The 24,029-nt window shown below is 38.5% G+C and overlaps 4 non-coding genes across 4 annotated transcripts; 3 read left to right on the plus strand and 1 right to left on the minus strand.

Annotated features, from left to right (window-relative positions):
• Positions 1-3,102: 3,102 nt before the first annotated feature.
• Positions 3,103-3,175, plus strand: trnaa-agc (transfer RNA alanine (anticodon AGC)). Its single transcript has one exon. It is a non-coding gene; the product is annotated as a tRNA-Ala (tRNA).
• An 11,635-nt stretch (positions 3,176-14,810) lies between these two features.
• trnak-uuu (transfer RNA lysine (anticodon UUU)) lies at positions 14,811-14,883 on the plus strand. The gene has a single exon. It is a non-coding gene; the product is annotated as a tRNA-Lys (tRNA).
• Positions 14,884-16,353: 1,470 nt separating this feature from the next.
• On the minus strand, positions 16,354-16,426 carry trnaa-ugc (transfer RNA alanine (anticodon UGC)). Its single transcript has one exon. It is a non-coding gene; the product is annotated as a tRNA-Ala (tRNA).
• A 5,248-nt stretch (positions 16,427-21,674) lies between these two features.
• On the plus strand, positions 21,675-21,747 carry trnak-uuu (transfer RNA lysine (anticodon UUU)). Its single transcript has one exon. It is a non-coding gene; the product is annotated as a tRNA-Lys (tRNA).
• The last annotated feature ends 2,282 nt before the right edge of the window (positions 21,748-24,029 follow it).

Below are 24,029 nucleotides of genomic sequence, written 5' to 3' on the forward strand. Positions count from 1 at the left end.
AAGTTGGATAAGTTGAGTTCTTGTTGAGAGCATTAAAGGTTAAAGACGTGCTGCATGTTCCTCAGCACCATGAATCTCTCCTCCGCCTGTCTAATACAGAAATTATCTGAGGAAATATTTGTCCGTAGGTGAGTTTTTAAAAATAATGGACGTGTCTTCATGAGTTTTGCAGTCAATGAATTCCAAACAAATGTAATGATTTATGAAACGTTTTATTTGTGGTTCGAATGTAATCGGTGAAAGTGGTAGGTAGATATCTGAACAATGTTAATGCTAATAATATGAAAAAAAAAACGCTGATGCTTCAGCTTTACTTTGTTAATCATTGTTAACTTACATCAGTGTGTTGGAGCTTCTGAAATCTCCATATTTGCGGGTCTTTGGGTGAACGACGCACATCTAGAAAACTCTGATAGCTTTTAGAGAACGTTTGCACATGCGCATTAATGTGTTTAACTCACAAGCGCAGATTCACCAAACCAGCGTGCAGTCTGTCACACATCTCACATCATTTAACTTTCATTTTGTAGTAACGAGTAACGAATTTACATACAGCGAATGTAACGGAGTAAAAGTACACAATTTCTTTAGAAGATGTAGTGGAGTAAAAGTGAAAGTTTTTATACTCCAGTAAAGTACAAGTACTTCAAAAAACTACTTAAGTACTGTAACGAAGTATTATTACTTCGTTACTATACACCACTGACTAACAGAGTGTTGATGCTGCATTATAAAGTGAGGGTGCAACGTGTTTAAACTCACGTACTCTTTTCTATATTATGCGTTGTTTTTAAACCATCACAGACTCAGTTTATTTAAAACGTTAATCTTAGCCTTTAGGACGAACAATGTGAGGTCTTTTTTGAAGTGCATTTTTCTATTTTATTTCGTTGGACCTGTAGGAGATTGTCCTGTTCTTGTTGCAGCTCTGCTGGAGGGTTATTTTCTTGGTGTTTGTGGTGGTGGTGGTGGTGGTGGTGGTGGGGTCTTTGTTCCCATTTTGGTTTATTTAGTAAATGATGTACTTTACATCCATTTCAATTAGGGCTGCACGATATTGGAAAAAACTGACATTGCGATTTTTTTTCCCCCTGCGATATACTGTATATTGCGATATTAAAAAAATGCAGGAATTTTCACCACATTGCTAATAATATTAATAATGCATGTATCTTACTCTAAATAAGGGGCTCATCTGTGAAAAAGGGTGGTGCCTACAAGGGTTACAAAAGATTATGACCAGCTACATCTTTGTACTTGGTTGAAACTGAGCATTAAACTAAGAAAGCTTCAATATCTCTTCTCTCACAGAAAAATAAACATGGCTGACGGAGCGGACAAAGTTATTTTCAAACGTAAATAAATAATTATTGATTTTAAACAAGTGTTTTTATTAGCAAGTATGGGCTTGTCAGCAAATGTAACCGTTTTCTGTACACGAATCGAGATGTTATATTGACATGTTAGCGCTAGGGTTGCCAACCGTCCCGTAAAATACGGAATCGTTCCGTATTTGAAAACTGAATGTCGCGTTCCGTATTGAACTGATACGGGATGCGCTTTGTTCCGTATTTTTATCAATGGGAGAGAAATGCTGCAGCTTAGACTGTTCAATACTAGAGCTGGGCGGTTCCTGAATCAACCGGGTTAATGATTCGAATCTTTGTACTGAATCAGGAATCACGAGTCCGAAATCTCAATGAACCCGGATCTTATGAGTCCTCTGACTGGCTGCTGCTCAGTACACAAGGCGGGTGTGAGCCGTCATTGAAAATGAGAACGGTGTGAATTTTTGTTTTGTGTCAAGCAGCAAAAAAGTTGTAGCATGACGTATTTGATATCATTTGCATTAAGAAACATCGCACGTCCTGCGATGTGACTATCGCGCATGCACACATCGCGATGACGATGCTGAAACGAAATATCGTGCAGCCCTAATTTCATTAATGTGAACATTTCCATTTTTGTCGTAAAATACTGCTGTAACAATGTAAATGGACGCTGAATAAACATACTTAAATGGATATTTAAGTATTTAAGTACATATTTAAATGGATGTAAAGTACATCAAATAAACCAAAATGGGAACAAAGACCCCACCACCACCACCACCACAAACACCAAAAAAATAACCCTCCAGCAGAGCTGCAACAATAAACAGAGCAAGATCAGGATGAATACATGATTCAGTTTCTCAGTGATCAAAAGCCTGGGTCCTGGCATCCATGTGGATGTTACTTTGACACGTACCACCTACCTCAGCATTGTTGCAGACCATGTTCACCCTTTGATGAAAACTGTATTCCCTGATGGCTGTGTCCTCTAAAGAAGTAGATTTGTTTAAATCATGAGCTGTCAGAAGTGGGATTCGAACCCATAAACTGCTTAATCTTTTCACATTATCATGTATTGTAAATGTACTGACTGTAACCCATCTGCTGCACTGTACACTTTGTCACTAGGCTGTAAACCAAAAATCAATAGAAAGGGAGCCCCATATGAGATCTCCAACTGACCAAATAATGTTTTTGGGTGGATCATTCTTAGCACTGTAACGGCACTAGCATGTTAGGGTGTGTTTTCTCTACTATGAGTGTATTAGGTACAGCCTTCTTGTTGGGTTTTTAACTGACTGGATTATTTATTAAGATTAATAATTATTCATTAAGAACTCAAACCCTGTTTGTGCTCGTTGTAGGCTATTCAATTGTCCACTAGATGACATAATATGAATACAGTTAGAAAGTAAAACGATGTCTGTTTCGAGCAAAGTTTCATCGCATGCTGACCTGTGTGGAATACAACTGATGTATGTAGCACTAAGAAGTGTTTCTTAAGGGTTCTTTTAGGTGTTCTTGGTAGAACTGTTTCTACTTGAAGAACCATTTAGTATAATTTAAGGTTCTTTGCTAACTCAATTTGATTTTTATGGATTTTTTTATTTTATATATATAAATGCACATAACATTTTAATGAAAAGCAACGCATAATATAGAAAAGAGTACGTGAGCTTAAACATGTTGCACTCTCACTTTATAATGCAGCATTAACACTCTGTTAGTACATTACAATTTACAAAGGGTAAAGGAAAGTTTTGTGTAAGGGGAATTAGCTCCAATGGTAGAGTGCTCGCTTAGCATGCGAGAGGTTGTGGGATCGATGCCCACATTCTCCAGTACACAAACATTATGATCATTTTGCAATCTGAAAAGATGAAATTAGGGTAAAATTCGTTGCAGCATTAACCATAAGGCTAGTCTGTCCATGTTACAATGTCAGTAACGCCCTATTTACGCTCAAACAGTTTTGTTTACATACCTTTTTTGTTTTGTTTTGACAGAAACGCATAAACTTATAATTTTTTATAATGTTTTATTATTTGATACTGTTACAATTGATACAATATAAAGTATTGTACATATTTAAGTTCGGTGGCATAATTGGCCATAGCTTGCTTTTAAAAACGACTACAGGGCGCCATCTACAGGCCATTCTTGGTACGTCTTGTTAAAACGTAGCCAATGGAAAACTGGTGCCCACACTTATGTGGCTTGGGATCTACTATTTCAGTCAACAGGTCATCGGGATCTACTTTTTAAAAAGGTTGGCCTCATCATTTTTCAAGAATGCTTTAAAGCTTTTTTAAATGCGCTTCATTTGCCTGTATTGATATTCAGCATTACAGGGCAAGCGTGGGTCCAGTGTCACGAACACGGGGCTCAAGACAAAAATACACCCTGGACAGGGCGCGTCAAACCACCGCAAAGCATCACACACTAATTTATCCACTCACTCACACATACAGGTGCAATTTAGAGCAGCAATTACACCTACTGGCACGTTTTCATACCCGGAGGAAAGCCACGCATACATGGTGAGTATACACCGATCAGCCATAACATTAAAACCACCTCCTTGTTTCTACACTCACTGTCCATTTTATCAGCTCCACCATATAGAAGCACTTTGTAGTTCTACAATTACTGACTGTAATCCACCTGTTTCTCTACATGCTTTTTTATCCCCCTTTTATGCTGTTCTTTAATGGTCAGGACTCTCCCAGGACCACTACAGAGCAGCTATTATTTGGGTGGTGGATCATTCTCAGCACTGCAGTGACACTGACATGGTGGTGGTGTCTTAGTGTGTTGTGCTGGTATGAGTGGATAAGACATAGCAGCGCTGCAGGTTTTTAAACACCTCACTGTCACTGCTGGACTGAGAACAGTCCACCAACCAAAAACATCCAGCCAACAGCACCCTGTGGGCAGTGTCCTATGACCACTGATGAAGGTCTAGAAGATGACCAACTCAAACAGCAGCAATAGATGAACGATCGTCTCTGACTATCTCTACAAGGTGGACCAACTAGGTAGGAGTGTCTAATAGAGTGGACAGTGAGTGGGCACGGTATTTAAAAACTCCAGCAGCGCTGCTGTGTCTGATCCACTCATACCAGCACAACACACACTAACACACCAACACCATGTCAGTGTCACTGCAGTGCTGAGAATGATCCACCACCTAAATAATACCTGCTCTGTAGTGGTCATGTCAATAATTGTAGAACTACAAAGTGCTTCTATATGGTAAATGGAGCTGATAAAATAGACAGTGAGTGTAGAAACAAGGAGGTGGTTTTAATGTTATGGCTGATTAGTGTAAACTCACACACTGTTGTATGTGCTTGCATGACTGTAGGACGAGTTTTCAGTGCATTACCGTAATATCCATAAAATGTGTTCTTGCGATTTCAGTGCAGAAAAGTTTGTGTAGAGACTGCAGCAGCGGATACTGTGTTTGTTTAGAAATTGAGGTCATACTTTTTTCAACAAGGTAAGTTTATTAAAATAAACGTTTTTTGTATATTAGCTTCTGGATATTTTCGGATGCTACGGACAAAACTGTGTTGTACTGCTATGATGATACGACTATGTTCCAAACCCTTTTAGACTCTTCCAACACCGTTAGCGCTTCTCTCAGTTAGTTCAGCTCATTAAATATATTATCTACTGTATCCCTTATCTTTACAAACCCAATTCCAAAAATGTTTAGACAGAAGAGAAAATGTCAATGTAAATAGACAGCAGTTTGTAAAAGATGTTATTTATATTCTAGCATACAAACATACATCGCTCCAAAATATGAATGAACGCTTCAGTCAGAGTTGCCAGATTGCGCATCTCAAAGTCCGCCAAAATGCATGGAAAACCGCCCAAACATACTCACGAAAAACAGCCGATAATCAGCGCTTAAACAATATTAAACCAGTTAAACATGATCTACTACTGCTGATATCTCACAAATCAGTGATTATAAATTATTAATGGCATTTGAAATAATAAAAAACTAAGACTAACTAGTACTAAGATTTGTACTAACTGTTATATCTTTTCACATTATTATGTATGGTAGAGGGTTAAAGATGTAAATTTGTATAAAGCATGAGCTGTCAGAAGTGGGATTCGAACCCACGCCTCCAGGAGAGACTGCGACCTGAACGCAGCACCTTAGACCGCTCGGCCATCCTGACTATCTGGAGTACCCCGGATACCACCCTCACCCCACACGGACTACTATTTGTACAAACTCCTGAATCTTTTCACATTTTTATGTATGGTAAATTTACTGACTGTAACCCATCTGCTGCACTCTACACTTTGTCACTAGGCTGTAAATCATATATCAATGGAAAGAAAGCCCCATATAAGCACTCCAACTGACCAAATCATGTTTTTTGGGTGGACCATTCTTAGCACTGTAACGTCACTAGCGTGTTAGGGTGAACTCAAGTTCATATGCGTGTGAAGGCAGACGAGTGAATACTTTTGGCAATAAAACCTTTTTATATTAATTGTTAAAATTCTTGAAAGTTTTACAGGACAACGTATGTTAAAGTTTGTAATTTATGTTACATCCTTGTGGGATTAAAGCAGGTTGCAGAGCCCGAATAGCTCAGTCGGTAGAGCAGTAATGTCCCGTACTACATGGTTTATTTAGAAAGTTAAAGAATTTGTACTTTGTGAGATGTTTCTAAGTGAAATAGCATGTACTTGATCAGCTTGAAATAATAGCACACTGCATGTGTAACATGTTCTCCACACCAACTAGTTGTATGCCCAGCTGTTTCAAACAAATTGTAGTAATTGCACTACATTAAACAGTTGGTGTATCCTGCACTATTTTGGACCTTACATAATGCAGCATCAACACTCTGTTAGTACATTACAATTTACAAAGCGTCCTTTGTAAGGGGAATTAGCTCAAATGGTATCGCGTTTGCTTAGCATGCGAGAGGTAGCGGGATTAATTCCCACATTCTCCAGTGTACAAACATTGTGATCATTTAATGGCATCACGTAATACCAAAGTCAATGCGTCATTGCTCACTGAAACTATATATTTTCAGTTTGTTATGTATCTTATTGGGTTAAAGATGTAAATTTGTATTAAGCATGAGCTGTCAGAAGTGGTATTTAAACCCACGCCTCCAGGGGAGACTGCGACCTGATCGTAGTGCCTTAGACCGCTCGGCCATCCTAACTACCTGAGTTATTATCAACACCACCCTCACCCTACACGGACTAAGATTTGTACAAACTGCTTAATCTTTTCACATTATTATGTATGATAAATTTACTGACTGTAACCCATTTGCTGCACTGTACACTTTGTCACTAGGCTGTAAACCATATGTCAATCGAAAGGGAGCCCCATATGAGATCTCCAACTGACCAAATCATGTTTTTTTGAAAGGGTTCTTTTTGTGTTCTTGGTAGAACTGTTTCTACTTGAAGAACCCTTTAGTATAATTCAAGGTTCTTTGCTAACTCAATTTGATTTTTTTGGTTTTGTTTTTCTCTTGCCACATATAAATGCACATAACATTTAAGGACTGGAAAACAATCGTGCAGTTGATATAAAAAAAAATGGAAAAAGGTGAAAGAAAGGAATCTGTTTGTAATCTACCTGCAAAATTCTCCTCCTGAGATGTTTTTCTTTGTGTGTGTAAACAGCAACAGCAACAAATTGTACCCCCAGCCGTTTCAAACACACTGTAGTAAAAAGAGGACCGTTTGAAACTATAATTATGTGCAGCCTAATAATGCACTGAGTTGTACATATTAATACCCACATATTTTATGTCAAATTAAATGCTTTTTTTTTTTTGTTCAGTTCTTGCCTTACAAAGCCGTTTTGTTACTGCACTAAACAGTAGGTATATCCTGCACTATTTTGGCCCTTACATAATGAGTTCTTTCTGTGTTCTGACTGACCTTATTGATGACTGATTCAGTATTATCTTAAAATGACAATCACAAAAAACTGAATAGCTTAGTGTGCAGTGATAACCATTGTTATAGTTGTCATTGTAGCATACACTGTTGCTCAGTTACAGACTAACCCAACATAACACCAGCACAGTCTATTTTAAACCAAAAGTAGATTTATCTCAGGTGCGTGTAAGTGCAGCATATTCTTTTATTTAATTTAATTTTCATCAAACATTTTTATCTTGGACGGGGTTGTGGTGGGTCATTTTTTACTGGGAATTTCTGGGCGGAGGGAAAGTATACAGTATATACACAATATTAAACATAAACTTTATTATAAATACTTGTAGTGCTTGTGCCTGTGCTGACTTGATCATTTAGAAACTACACACCCAGAAGCAGCAGCCACCTCACTGGCCTATAGTATGTCATCTATATTTTATTGTTCAGTGTGTTGTACTCGTCGAATACTTTATGCCAGTTTGTTTTTGGGCAAGACAGTAAATAAGTCTCTATAGTTCTACCTAATGTTTAGTCATGTGATGTTCAAGTCCATGCAGACACAAGTACTACAATGAGCAATATATAAATATAAAAAGTCATTCGTTTGCATGAATAGTTAAAAGCTAATGAATGGATTGTTGGATGGATAAATGCATTTAGATTCCCTCGATTTTACTTCATGGTAAAAACCCTACACAGACAGAAGAACAAAATAAATAGTATGAAGACCATGTTTTTAACTACAGTGCGTTACAAGTCTAAATGTTATTTACAAGTCCCTACTTAGCTCACGGGAAAATGTGCTTAAAAGTTTGCAATGCTTCTGCATTGGAGAATGCGAGCATCGATCCAGCTACCTCTCGCATGCTATGCGAGCACTCTACCATTCGAGCTAATTCCCCTTACGATGAACCCCCTTTAGCCTTTTGTAAATTGTAATGTACTATCAGAGCGTTGATGCTGCATTATAAAGTGAGGGTGCAACGTGTTTAAGCTCACATACTCTTTTCTGTATTATGCCTTGCTTTTAAACCATCACAGACTCTGTTTATCGCAGCCTTTAGGACGATCGAAACCCAATCAAAACTGTCTTTGTACCACTGATAGACTCAACTTTATTGTCATTACACATGTACAAGTACAATGCAACGAAATGCAGTTTAGCATCTAACCAGAAGTGCAATAAGCAGAAAGTGCAGAATAAACAGTATTTATGATATACATTATTTACAGTGGGTAAATAGCAGTGGTATTAACAGGATCTATAAACTATACTATAAACAAGATATGTAGCTGAAAACTATATATATTAAGGTGCATATTAATATTAAGGTGCTATGCAGGTTAAAGTGATTAAGGTGCTATGGACACGATCAAGGAATGAGTACGTAAAAACATAATAAACAGATATATACAGTATTTATGAGATTTATGTACAAATGAGGTATGTACCAGTGAAATACAAAGCGGAAAAAGGATAAAAATTATCATGTTTGTAGTGTGTGTGTGGGGAGGGGGGGGGGGGGGGAGCTGTTCCTCAGTCTAGTAGTCCTTGTCCGGAGGCTCCTAAAGCGCCTGCCAGAGGGCAGAAGGGCAAATAGTCTGTGTGCAGGGTGGGAGGAGTCCTTAAGAATGCTGCGAGCTCGACGCAGACAGCGTTTCCTCTGGACGTCCTCAATGGGTGGAAGTGAAGTCCCTGTGATGCGCTGGGCCGTTTTCACCACTCGTTGCAGTGCCTTGCGGTTTGCAACAGTGCAGTTTCCATACCAGACTGTGATACTGCTGGTCAGGATACTTTCTATTGCACACTGGTAAAAGTTCACCAGGATGGCCGAAGACAGATGGTGTTTCCTGAGTGTCCTCAGGAAGAAGAGGCACTGGTGAGCCTTCTTGGCCAAGCTGGAGGTGTTGGTGGTCCAGGACAGGTCCTCCGAAATGTGGGTCCCCAAAAACTTGAAGCTGGAGACACGTTCAACAGCTATTCCGTCTATGTGGATGGGGTCATGCGTGCCTCCTCCTTCCCTCCTGAAGTCCACGATGAGCTCTTTAGTTTTGTTGTTGTTGAGGAGCAGATTGTTGTCCTCACACCATGTGGCCAGATGCTGTACCTCCTCCCTGTAGGCTGTCTCATCGTTGTTACTGATGAGTCCAATCACCGTGGTGTCGTCAGCAAACTTAATGATGGAGTTGTATCCATGCACAGGCCTGCAGTCGTGGGTGAAAAGGGAGTAGAGGAATGGGCTCAGCACACAGCCCTGTGGTACGCCTGTATTGAGTGAGATGGTGATGGAGTAGGTGTGGCCTGACCTAACATGCTGAGGTCTGTTGGTAAGAAAGTCCATAATCCAGTGACAAAGGGAGGTGTTAATACCCAGATCTCCAAGTTTAGTGACTAACTTGGAAGGGATTACAGTATTAAATGCTGAGCTGAAGTCAAAAAACAGCATTCGTGCTTTTTAAAGGGGATGTCATTTTTCAGCATTTTAAAGGGGATGTCGTGAGTTTCAGCTGTTCATCTTTTATGAAGCAGTTTCACCAGATGAAAAACCATTCAAAAGTCACGTACAGCTACTTTAACAAAAAGTCGTTTCAGATAAAACTCCGAGACATTCCAAAATTGGAGAATTATAAATTATTGTGTGTTTGTGTAACCCAATTAAAATTTGGGGATTACTAATATTTTTGTTTATGTTAATTTTTAACTCGTAAATAAGTTGTTCTTATTTGTTCTGTAAATAATGTTCTGGTTGTTTTATGCTGTTTAAAGTAAAGTGTATGTATAGCCCTCCCTTGATTTATTTTTAAGCCAATCAGCATGAACTTTCACAGGTCGGGAAAAGAGCGGGAGAAAGTGGGTGGAAAAGAAGAAAAAATTGAAAAATTGCGTGATGTGAAACAAGTGTCATGTAAGCGGGTAAAACACCTGTTTAGGATTTATCTCTCTTGATGCGTAAAGACACACGGACAGTGAGTCTTATATTAACATCTTGCAGTCAATTAGTGACATTGTTTATGCTGCATCAGCCGTGAACTTCGTCTCTTGAGTTTACGCGCATGGACATTGAAGGCAGTACGCTTCCTCAGCAACTGTGACGATTACAGTGGATTAAAAGCATCGGATAAACTCTGATCGTTTCATCCAAGATCAAAAGGAAAAAGACTGGTGGATTTTTTCTGTTTCATCCATGTAAACAAAGAACGTGGACAGCTCCACCACAACCGACCAAATATACTTCGTGATCTGTGCTGATTGGGACTATTAGGTTGGATCAGGCCTGCAACGGTAATTTTGGATACCCTTTTTTTATTGTATTATAACATTTTTGTAAAATATATTGGGGTTTGAAATGCATATTAATGATTGTGTAAATGAGTAAATAGTTAATTTGTTTAAGTATTATTATTAACGTATACAAGTTTGGTATGTGAGTCAGAGATAATGTTAATACAGCTACTGTAAATGGTGTTAGTCGCAGGTTTTTTTGTGCAAGGTTAGTACCACATATATATAGGGTAATTGAAGTAGTTTTTTCGGTTTAAATAAGAGTATAGCTTAAATATAAAATAATCGTAAGTACTGATAAGTAGTGGCCCTTTTAAATCCTTACATTACCACAAAGAAAGATATTTCTTAAACAAATAAAAGAAGTCAGGGAGTGCTTTCCAAATACAGCCAGGGGTGCTAGGGGGCGCTATATTTGTCAGTTTAAACAAGTCAAAAAAGGTCTTTAAACCAAACGATTTGAGTAAAAATAGAGCATAACTGTCACTGTCACTGTAGAACTTACAGACTGACCTAATGTTTGATGCAGCGTTTCAGTGAGTAACGACTTTTATATTATGTGTTGCCTTTAAATGATCATAATGTTTCGGCATTGGAGATTGTGGGCATCGATCCCACTACCTCTCGCATGCTAAGCGAGTGCTCTACCATTTGAGCTAATTTCCCTTATACAGAACCTTCCTTTAGGATTTGTAAATTGTAATGTACTAACAGAGTGTTGATGCTGCATTATAAAGTGAGAGTGCAACGTGTTTAAGCTCACGTACTGTTTTCTGTATTACGCGTTGTTTTTAAACCATCACAGACTCAGTTTATTTAAAAGGTTGATCTTAGCCTTTAGGACGAACAATGTGAGGTCTTTTATGAAGTGCATTTTTTCTTTGATTTTGTTGGACCTGTAGGAGATTGTCCTGTTCTTGTTGCAGCTCTGCTGGAGGGTTATTTTCTTGGTGTTTGTGGTGGTGGTGGTGGTGGGGTCTTTGTTCCCATTTTGGTTTGTTTAGTATATGATGTACTTTACATCCACTTAAATAATGTGAACATTTCAATTTTTGTCGTAAAATACTGCTGTAACAATGTAAATGGACGCTGAATATCCATACTTGTGGATTAAATGGATATTTAAGTATTTAAGTACATATTTCAATGGATGTAAAGTACATCATATACTAAATAAACCAAAATGGGAACAAAGACCCCACCACCACCACCACCACCACAAACACCAAAAAAATAACCCTCCAGCAGAGCTGCAACAATAAACAGAACAAGATCAGGAAGAATACATGATTCAATGTCTCACATTTTCAGTGATCAAAAGCCTGGGTCCTGGCGATGTTACTTTGACACGTACCACCTACCTCAGCATTGTTGCAGACCATGTACACCCTTTGATGAAAACTGTATTCCCTGATGGCTGTGTCCTCTAAAGAAGTAGATTTGTATAAATCATGAACTGTCAGAAGTGGGATTCGAACCCTCGCCTCCAGGGGAGACTGCGACCTGAACGCAGCGCCTTAGACCACTCGGCCATCCTGACCTCGCCACACATGGAATAATATTTGCATGAACTGCTTAATCTTTTCACATCATTATGTATTGTAAATGTACTGACTGTAACCCATCTGCTGCACTGTACACTTTGTCACTAGGCTGTAAACCATATATCAATAGAAAGGGAGCCTCATATGAGATCTCCAACTGACCAAATAATGTTTTTGGGTGGACCATTGTTAGCACTGTAACAGCACTAGCATGTTAGGGTGTGTTTTCTCTAGTCTGAGTGTATTAGGTACAGCCTTCTTGTTGGGTTTTTAACTGACTGGATTATTTATTAGGATTAATAATTATTCATTAAGAACTCAAACCCTGTTTGTGCTGGTTGTAGGCTATTCAATTGTCCACTAGATGACAATTTGAATACAGTTAGAAAGTAAAACGATGTCTGTTTCAAGCAAAGTTTCATCGCATGCTGACCTGTGTGGAATACAACTGATGTATGTAGCACTAAGAAGTGTTTCTTAAGGATTCTTTTAGGTGTTCTTGGTAGAACTGTTTCTACTTGAAGAACCATTTAGTATAATTTAAGGTTCTCTGCTAACTCAATTTGATTTTTATGGATTTTTTTATTTTGCCACATAACATTTTAATGACTTTAAAACCATCGTGCAATTGATACAGGAAAAAAGGAAAAAAGGTGAAAGAAAGGAATCTGTTTGTAATCTACCTGCAAAATTCTCCTCCAGAGATGTTTTTCTTTGTGTGTGTAAGCAGCAACATACTTCACCTAAAACTTTATACAATCGCGTTCAAGAGAGCCGAAACAGAAATAAAAACATATTATATTAATTAAAGTTTTACAGGACAACGTATGTTAAAGTTTGTAATTTAACTCACATCCTTGTGAGGAAAAGAACAGATTGTAGGGCCCAGATAGCTCATTCGGTAGAGCATCAGACTTTTAATCTGAGGTTCAAGAGTTCAAGTCCCTGTTCGGGCGAGTTCTTCCTTACTGCATTAGGTAAGCGGTAATGTCCCGTACTACATGGTTTATTTAGAGAGTTGAAGAATTTGTACTTGAGATTAGGGATGCATCGATACCATTTTTTCCCAACCGAGTACAAGTACAGTATATCAGATATCGGATTTAAAACGCGATCGGGAAAAAAGGTCTGTGTTGCCTGCGTGCGCGTTTGTGTGCATGAAGCTTGTCGTTACTGGCAACGTGTCAGCGGAGTAATACAGTTGTGGTGTGAAAAGGCTGTGCTGTTATCACGAATATCAGCACGGTTAGAACGCTTCTCAACCAATCAGATTGTAAGGTCGGAACTAACTGTGGTATAAAGTAAAACGATGTCTGTTTCTATCAGTTTCATCACATGCTGACCTCTAGACAGGGCTGGACAGGGAACAAAATTCAGCCCTGGACTTTTTTCTTGACCAGCCCACTACAAGCACATCGCGCCACACATATCACCCCCTAATCAAATGTTAGATGATTGATATTAATAGTTTTCATCTATCGTACCACTAAAGTTAATAACTCACTATAATAAAAATTAAAATAATAAAAAAATAACTACAAACAAATATATATATTTCCAACACTTTTCTTTGGGATTAATAGTTCTATCCATCTATCACACACATAAAATTAACAATTTCTTAAATGGTTCTATTGGATTTCCCCATCCTGTCTCATTAAACCGCAAGAAATAAAATTAAACCTTTCTTTCATTAAACCTTTAACACTGGTAAATATGCTTTTTTCGCACTTTTAATGACACGTGATTCACGTTTGTTCCAAATTAGTGCATTGCTCTGATGAGCAAAGAAATAAATACTTTATATGTTGACAAGGGAAATTAACCATGTGGGCTATGCACATAATCACTCTAAAAAAATTCCTGAACAGCTGCATTTTTCCTTTCTGTATTATAGATGACAAGATAGTGTTTACTTTTTCTGAAGAGCAGAGACTAATGGTACCATCTCAAATTATATCCACCGCCCTATGTAGTGCACTATGTTGGACATGACATCATAGAACTTTTACAAAAATCGTCCTTAAAACCACTTTTTCTGTTTTTATCACGGGCTTTTTCTGCACTTCCTTTACGCTTTTTCGACCCTTTCTCCATCTCGCACTCATTCATAGTTCTTGTACTGGTGGTTGTGATTACGGTTTATCCTGGGGGAGGGACATTTCTGTGATTGGCCAATGGACATGCAGCGAGGATACTGTGGTGGGCCAATGCACACTTCAGGATTATTATTCAGGAATATTTAAAACAGAATTTATTTTTCACTCTCTCAGCGGCCCACATACAGAGCGGCCCACCGGGAAAACTCCCGACCCTCCCGATGGCCAGTCCATCCCTGCCTCTAGAATACAACTGATGTATGTAGCACTAAGAAGTGTTTCTTAAGGGTTCTTTTTGTGTTCTTGGTAGAACTGTTTCTACTTGAAGAACCCTTTAGTATAATTTAAGGTTCTTTGCTAACTCAATTTGAGTTTTATGGATTTTTTTCTCTCTTGCCACATAAATGCACATAACATTTTAATGACTGGAAAACAATCGTGCAATTGGTACAGGAAAAAAGGAAAAAGGTGAAAGAAAGGAATCTGTTTGTAATCTACCTGCTAAATTCTCCTCCTGAGATGTTTTTCTTTGTGTGTGTAAGCAGCAACATACTTCACCTAAAACTTTATACAATCGCCTTCAAGAGAGACAGCACAGATCTTTACAGCCTGAATAGCTCAGTCGGTAGAGCATCAGACTTTTAATCTGAGGGTCCAGGGTTCAAGTCCCTGTTCGGGCGAGTTGTTTCTTACTGCATTAGGTAAGAGGTAATTTCCCGTACTACATGGTTTATTCAGAAAGTTGAAGAATTTGTACTTTGTGAGATATTTCTAAGTGAAATAGCATGTACTTGATCAGCTTGAAATAATAGCACACTGTATGTGCAACATGTTCTCCACCCCATCTTGTTGTACGCCAAGCTGTTTCAAACAGACTGTAGTAATTGCACTACATTAAACAGCTGGTATATCCTGCACTATTTTGGACCTTACATAATGCAGCATCAACACTCTGTTAGTACATTACAATTTACAAAGAGTCCTTTGTAAGGGGAATAAGCTTATATGGTAGAGCGCTTGCTTAGCATGCGAGAGGTAGCGAGATCTATGCCCGCATTCTCCAGTGTACAAACATTGTGATAATTTAATGGCATCATGTAATACGAAAGTCAATGCCTCATTGCTCACTGAAACTATATCTTTTCAGATTGTTATGTATGGTAGAGGGTTAAAGATGTAAATTTGTATATAGCATGCGCTGTCAGAAGTGGGATTTGAACCCACAGCTCCAGGGGAGACTGTGACCTGAACGCAGCACCTTAGACCGCATCCTGACTAGCTTGGGTACCATTGACACCACACCATATATCAATAGAAAGGGAGCCCCATATGAGCACTCCAACTGACCAAATAATGATTTTGGACCATTTGTGAACCATTCTTAGCACTGTAACGGCACTAGCATGTTAGGGTGTGTTTTATCTGGTATGAGTGTATTAGGTACAGCCTTCTTGTTGGATTTTTAACTGACTGGATTATGTGTTAAGAACTCAAACCCTGTTTGTGCTGGTTGTAGGCTATTCAATCGATCACTAGATGGCATAATATGAATACAGTTAGAAAGTAAAACGATGTCGCATGCTGACCTGTGTGGAATACAACTAATGTATGTAGTACTAAGAAGTGTTTCTTAAGGGTTTTTTTGGTGTTCTTGCTGGAACTGTTCTACAGGACAACGTATGTTAAAGTTTGTAATTCAAGTCACATCCTTGTGAGGATTAAAGCAGCTTGCAGACTTTTAATCTAAAAGTTGTTTATTACTGCATTAAGTAAGTGGTAATGTCCTGTACTACATGCTGTATTTACAAAGTTGAAGAATTTGTACTTTGTGAGATGTTATTAAGTGAAATATCATGTACTTGGTCAGCTTGAAATAATAGCACACTGTATGTGTAACATGTTCTCCACACCGACTAGTTGTACGTCCAGCTGTTTCAAACAGACTGTAGTAAATAGAGGACCGTTTAAATCTATATTTATGTGTAGCCTAATAATGCGCTGAGTTTTACATATTAATACCCACATATTTTTTGTTGCCTTAAAGACTCACTTAAATCCTGATCTAATTTTTGATGCTGCGTTTCATTAAGCGATGCCGCAACGAGTTTCATTTTACATGATACCCTTAAATAATCATAATGTATCTGCACTGGAGAATGCGGGCATCGATCCCGCTACCTCTCGCATGCAAAGCGAGCGCTCTACCATTTGAGCTAATTCCCCTTACGACACATCTTTGTTCCCATTTTGAAGGTTGTGATATTGCTTTAAGCTTAACTTTTCTTTTTCATGTAATTACTGATATTTTACTGGATCTCTGCTGATATCTTGTGGGCCATATTGACTAATCAGTGAAAATTAATGCGCTGCCTTGTATAATAAAACCATTATGCTTATTTAGCTTTAATTAGCTTTAAATATTAAACAGTTAATAAGATAGTGATGGTGAAACTAATAACCTGTTATTACCATCACTAAGTGTTTTTACCATCACAACAAGTTATGTGTTGGTAATGACATGTTGAGGTAATGACAGTTTTTACTTAGGGAAAAAATGAGGGGCGATCTACCTGTATGCACTGTGAGATCGACTGGTAGATCGTGATCGACGTATTGGGCACCCCTGATGTAAAACAACTGTACTTTTGGTAACCCCTTTTGGAGTCTTTCCAATAAATTGCTCCTGATAACTTTTATTGCTTATTGAAACACAACATTTCCATCACAGATCTGCTTCAAACTTAGGGAGATCCGCTGTCAGAACTCGGACACAGTCTCTATGTTCAAGTCTAGATTGAAAACATGTTTATTTACTCAGGCTTTTGATTGGTCTTTTCAAACTAAACAAGCAAACCTAGTTATGCTGTAATAGTTAGGGGTGCTGGAGTCTAAACCTGTAAAACTCTCTGATATTTTACTCTTAACGATTTCACATTGTAACAACATCTTCTGTTGTATTAATCCGAGGTGGCTCTGACGGAAACCTGTTCACCCTCTCGAGGTTAAAGACTGAAAGTCGAGACTGCAGTGCCAACAATGCTGCTCCTACTAGATGTGACAGTGACCTGGCGTGTTTGCACCAAAAATGTCCAGAACTTACAACAGACTTTATCACAGACTGGACTGAACAATGAAGAACTCACATTATTTTTTTTTGCTAGTTACAGCTTTCAGTTCAATTTAATTTTGTGTTTGTATGATTTGTGTAAATCCTTTTAATTTAAAGTATCCTCCAGGCCACCCAAGAAGGATGGGTCCCTGCTGAGTCTGGTTCCTCTTAAGGTTTCTTCCTGAGTTTTTCCTTGCCACTCTCGCCCTTCGGCCTGGATTCTGTAAAGTTGCTTTGAGACAATGTTCATTGTAAAAAGCGCTATATAAATAAATTTTGCTTGACATGTGTCCGAGATCTCTAACTCAAGCACCGTTTATGCAATCCATTTGAGTACTACTGTATTTTATAGAGTACATCCTGAGCTTTTTATTAATGTCACATTTGTGGGTGTGCGGCAAGCAGCTCATGAACTTTCTTTTAAAAATGGCTGCCATGTCATATTTTACATTTCATGGAAATAAGCAAAGTAAGAGATCAGTTTCGTTCAATGTGAGTCGTAACTTCAGTTTATAAAGATTACAGAAATGTACAGCAATTTGAACCCTTTCTAAACAAAACATTTATCCAATGTCCTTTGTTGTGGACAGCAGGACTTACTACCCCCTGTTTTTAGCCTATTTCTATACAAGGAAGCAGAGGGCTGAGTAAGGCAGAAAATATTTTATTACAAATTTATGCAGGAAAGTCAGGTGATGCTGTGTTAGTGTGTGTTGTGCTGGTATTACTGGATAAGACACAGCAGCGCTGCTAGACTGAGAATAGTCCACCAACCAAAAACATCCAGCCATCAGCACCCAGTGGGAAGCGTCCTATGACCACTGATGAAGGTCTAGAAGATGACCAACTCAAACAGCAGCAATAGATGAGCGAACGTTTCTGACTTTACATTTACAAGGTGGACCAACTAGGTAGGAGTGTCTAATAGAGTGGGCAGTGAGTGGACACGGTATTTAAAAACTCCAGCAGCGCTGCTGTGTCTGATCCACTCATACCAGCACAACACACACTAACACACAAGCACCATGTCAGTGTCACTGCAGTGCTGAGAATGATCCATCACCTAGATAATACCTGCTCTGTGGTGGTCATGTCAATAATTGTAGAACTACAAAGTGCTTCTATATGGTAAGTGGAGCTGATAAAATAGACAGTGAGTGTAGAAACAAGGAGGTGGTTTTAATGTTATGGTTGATTAGTGTAAACTCACACACTGTTGTATGTGCTTGCATGACTGTAGGACGAGTTCTCAGTGCATTACCGTAATATCCAAAAAATGTGTCCTTGAGATTTCAGTGCAGAAAAGTTTGTGTAGAGACTGCAGCAGCGGATACTGTGTTTGTTTTGATTTTGAGGTCATACTTTATTAACAAGGTAAGTTTATTAAAATAAACGTTTTTTTTGTATATTAGCTTCTGGATATTTTCGGATGCTACGGACAAAACTGTGTTGTACTGCTATGATGATACGACTATGTTCCAAACTCTTTTAGACTCTTCCACCACCGTTAGCGCTTCTCTCAGTTAGTTCAGCTCATTAAATATATTATCCACAATATCGCTTACTTTTACAAACCCAATTCCAAAAATGTTTAGACAAAAGGGAAAATGTCAATGTAAATAGACAGCGGTTTGTAAAAGATGTTATTTATATTCTAGCATACAAACATACATCGCTCCAAAATATGAATGAACGCTTCAGCCAGAGTTGCCAGATTGCGCATTTCAAAGTCTGTCAAAATGCATGGAAAACCGCCCAACATACTCACGAAAAACAGCCGATAATCAGCGCTTAAACAATATTAAACCAGTTAAACATGACCTACTACTGCTGATATCTCACAAATCAGTGATTATAAATTATTAATGGCATTTGAAATAATAAAAAACTAAGACTAACTAGTACTAAGATTTGTACACACTGTTGTATCATTTTTTTCACATTATTATGTATGGTAGAGGGTTAAAGATGTAAATTTGTATGAAGCATGTGCTGTCAGAAGTGGGATTTGAACTCACACCTCCAGGGAAGACTGCGACCTGAACGCAGTGCCTTAGACCACTCGGCCATCCTGATTAGCTGGGCTATCATTGATACCACTTTCGCCTCACACCAACTAAGATTTGTACAAACTGCTAAATCTTTTCACATTATTATGTATGGTAGAGGGTTAAAGATGTAAATTTGTATAAAGCATGAGCTATCAGAAGTGGGATTTGAATCCATCCCTCCAGGGAAGACTGCATACTGTGCCTTAGACTGCTAAACTATTCTGTCTAACTTGGACACTGTTGACGCCACTCCCGCCCCACACGAACTAATATTTGTACAAACTCCTGAATCTTTTCACATTATTATGTATGATAAATTTACTGACTCTAACCCATTTGCTGCACTGTACACTTTGTCACTAGGCTGTAAACCATATATCAATAGAAAGGGAGCCCCATATGAGATCTCCAACTGACCAAATAATGTTTTTGGGTGGACCATTCTTAGCATTGTAACAGCACTAGCGTGTTAGGGTGTGTTTTCTCTGGTATGAGTGTATTAGGTACAGCCTCCTTGTTGGGTTTTTAACTTACTGGATTATTTCCTAAGAACTCAAACCCGGTTTTTGTGGAACGCCTTCTCAGAAGAGTTATAGCTGTTATAGCTGCAAAGGGTGGGCCGACATCATATTAAACCCTTTGGATTAAGAATGGGAGTCACTCAAGTTCATATGCGTGTGAAGGCAGATGAGTAAATACTTTTGGCAAAAAACCTTTTTATATTAATTGAAGTTTTACAGAACAACGTATGTTAAAGTTTGTAATTTATGTCACATTCTTGTAGAGCATCAGACTTTTAATCTGAGGGTCCAGGGTTCAAGTCCCTGTTCGGGCGAGTTGTTTCTGCATTAGGTAAGCGGTAATGTCCCGTACTACATGGTTTATTTAGAATGATGAAAAATTCATACTTTGTGAGATATTTCAAATTGAAATAGCATGTACTTGATAAGCTTGAAATAATAGCACACTGGATGTGTAACATGTTCTCCACCCCTAGTTGAATGCCCAGCTGTTTCAAACAGACTGTAGTAAATAGAGGACCGTTTAAATCTATATTTATGTGTATTAATACCCACATATTTTATGATGCTTTAAAGACTCACTTAAACGAACAATGTGAGGTCTTTTATGAAGTGCATTTTCTCTTTGATTTTGTTGGACTTGTGGTGGTGGTGGTTAGGGGAAGGGGGTTGTGATTATATGTAACTTTACTACCTCATGTACATTTGTGTTTTTGTTCCCATTTTGAATGTTGTGATATTGCTTTAAGCTTAACTTTCTTTTTCATGTAATTACTGATATTTTACTGGATCTCTGCTGATATCTTGTGGGCCATATTGACTAATCAGTGAAAATTTGTCACATTTTTAGAGATCAAAAGCCTGGGTCCTGGCATCCATGTGGATGTTACTTTGACACGTACCACCTACCTCAGCATTGTTGCAGACCATGTACACCCTTTAATGAAAACTGTATTCCCTGATGGCTGTTGACTCTAAAGATGTAAATTTGTATAAAGCTTGAGATGTCAGAAGTGGGATTCGAACTCACGCCTCCAGGGGAGACTGCGACCTGAACACAGCGCCTTAGACCGCTTGGCCATCCTGACACTTACCAACAACACCCCCACATGGCCAAAGATTTGTACGAACTGCTGAATCTTTTCACATTATTATGTATGTTAGAGGGTTAAAGACATAAATTTGTATGAAGCACTAGCAGTCAGAAGTGGGATTCTAACCCACGCTTCAGTGGGACACCGTGACCTGAACTCAGCGTTTTAGACCTCATCCTGACTAGCTTGGGTACCATCGCCATCACCCTCGCCCCACACGGGCGAACTGATTGTACAAACTGCTTTTCACATTATTATGTATGGTAAATTTACTGACTGTAACCCATTTGCTGCACTGTACACTTTGTCACTAGGCTGTAAACCATATATCAATCGAATCATGAGATCTCCAACTGACCAAATAATGTTTTTTGAAAGGGTTCTTTTTGTGTTCTTGCTAGAACTGTTTATACTTGAACTATTTAATATAATTTAAGGTTCTTTGCTAACTCAATTTGATTTTTATGGATTTTTTTTCTCTTGCCACATATAAATGCACATAACATTTTAATGACTGTAAAACAATCGTGCAGTTGATACAGGAAAAAAAGAAGAAGGTGAAAGAAAGGAATCTGTTTGTAATCTACCTGCAAAATTCTCCTCCCGAGATGTTTTTCTTTGTGTGTGTAAGCAGCAACATACTTCACCTAAAACTTTATACAATCGCGTTCAAGAGAGACAGTCTAGCTCTTTACAGCCTGGATAGCTCAGTCGGTAGAGCATCAGACTTTTAATCTGAGGGTCCAGGGTTCAAGTCCCTGTTCGGGCGAGTTATTTCTTACTGTGTTGGGTAAGCGGTAATGTCCCGTACTACTGGTGCTGGTCATAAAATTAGAATAACATGAAAAAGTTGATTTATTTCAGTAATTCCATTCAAAAAGTGAAACTGGTATATTATATTCATTCATTACACACAGACTGATATATTTCAAATGTTTATTTCTTTTAATGTTGATGATTATAACTGACAACTAATGAAAACCCCAAATTCAGTATCTCAGAAAATTAGAATATTGTGACAAGGTACAATATTGAAGACACCTGGTGCCACACTCTAATCAGCTAATTAACTCAAAACACATGCAATAGTCTTTAAATGGTCTCTCAGTCTAGTTCTGTAGGCTACACAATCATGGGGAAGACTGCTGACTTGACAGTTGTCCAAAAGACGACCATTGACACCTTGAACAAGGAGGGCAAGACACAAAAGGTCATTGCTAAAGAGGCTGGCTGTTCACAGAGATCTGTGTCCAAGCACAGTAATAGAGAGGCGAAGGGAAGGAAAATATGTGGTAGAAAAAAGTGTACAAGCAATAGGGATAACCGCACCCTGGAGAGGATTGTGAAACAAATCCCATTCAAAAATGTGGGGCAGATTCACAAAGAGTGGACTACAGCTGGAGTCAGTACTTCAAGAACCACCACGCACAGATGTATGCAAGACATGGGTTTCAGCTGTTGCATTCCTTGTGTCAAGCCACTCTTGAACAAGAGACAGCGTCAGAAGCGTCTCGCCTGGGCTAAAGACAAAAAGGACTGCTGAGTGGTCCAAATTTATGTTCTCTGATGAAAGTAAATTTTGCATTACCTTTGGAAATCAAGGTCCCAGAGTCTGGAGGAAGAGAGGAGAGGCACTGCTGGTGTTGGTCCACTGTGTTTTCTGAGGTCCAAGGTCAACGCAGCCGTCTACCAGGAAGTTTTAGAGCACTTCATGCTTCCTGCTGCTGACCAACTTTATGGAAATGCAGATTTCATTTTCCAACAGGACTTGGCACCTGCACACAGTGACAAAGCTACCAGTACCTGGTTTAAGGACCATGGTATCCCTGTTCTTAATTGGCCAGCAAACTCGGAGAATACGAGCATCGATCCAGTTACCTCTCGCATGCTAAGCGAGTGCGATACCATTCGAGCTAATTCCCCTTACGATGAACCCCCTTTAGTCTTTTGTAAATTGTAATGTACTAACAGAGCGTTGATGCTGCATCATAAAGTGAGGGTGCAACGTGTTTAAGCTCACATACTCTTTTCTGTATTATGCCTTGCTTTTAAACCATCACAGACTCCGTTTATCGCAGCCTTAAGGACAAACTAAACCCAATCAAAACTGTCTTTGTACAACTGATAGACTGACTTAAGGGGATGTCGTGAGTTTCAGCTGTTCATCTTTTATGAAGCAGTTTCACCAAATGAAAAACCGCTGCTTTAACAAAAAGTCGTTTTAGATAAAACTCAGAGACATTTCAAAATTGGAGAATTATAAGTTATTGTGTGTTTGTGTAGCCCAATTAAAAATTGGAGATTACTAATATTTTGTTTATGTTAATTTATAACTAGTAAATAAGTTGTTCTTATTTGTTCTGTAAATAATGTTCTGGTTGTTTTATGCTGTTTAAAGTATAGTGTATGTATAGCCCTCCCTTGATTTATTTTTAAGCCAATCAGCATGAACTGTCACAGGTCGGGAAAAGAGCGGGAGAAAGTGGGTGGAAAAAGAAGAAAAAAGTGGAGAAAATAGCGTGATGTGAAACAAGTGTCATGTAAGCGGGTAAAACACCTGTTTAGGATTTATCTCTCTTGATGCGTAAAGACAAACGGACAGTGAGTTTTATATTAACATCTTGCAGTCGATTAGTGACATTGTTTATGCTGTATGCCTGACAAAATGAGAAAATCCAGGAAATCACATTGTAGGATTTTTAAAGAATTTATTTGTAAATTATGGTGGAAAATAAGTATTTGGTCAATAACAAACAAGCAAGATTTCTGGCTCTCACAGACCTGTAACTTTTTCTTTAAGAAGCTCTTCTGTCCTCCACTCATTACCTGTATTAATGGCACCTGTTTGACCTCGTTATCTGTATAAAAGACACCTGTCCACAGCCTCAAACAGTCAGACTCCAAACTCAACCATGGCCAAGACCAAAGAGCTGTCGAAGGACACCAGGAAGAAAATTGTAGACCTGCACCAGGCTGGGAAGAGTGAATCTACAATAGGCAAGCAGGTTGGTGTGAATAAATAAACTGTGGGAGCAATTGTAAGAAAATGGA

The sequence above is a fragment of the Trichomycterus rosablanca genome, chromosome 10, assembly GCF_030014385.1.
Source record: "Trichomycterus rosablanca isolate fTriRos1 chromosome 10, fTriRos1.hap1, whole genome shotgun sequence".
NCBI lineage: Eukaryota > Metazoa > Chordata > Actinopteri > Siluriformes > Trichomycteridae > Trichomycterus > Trichomycterus rosablanca.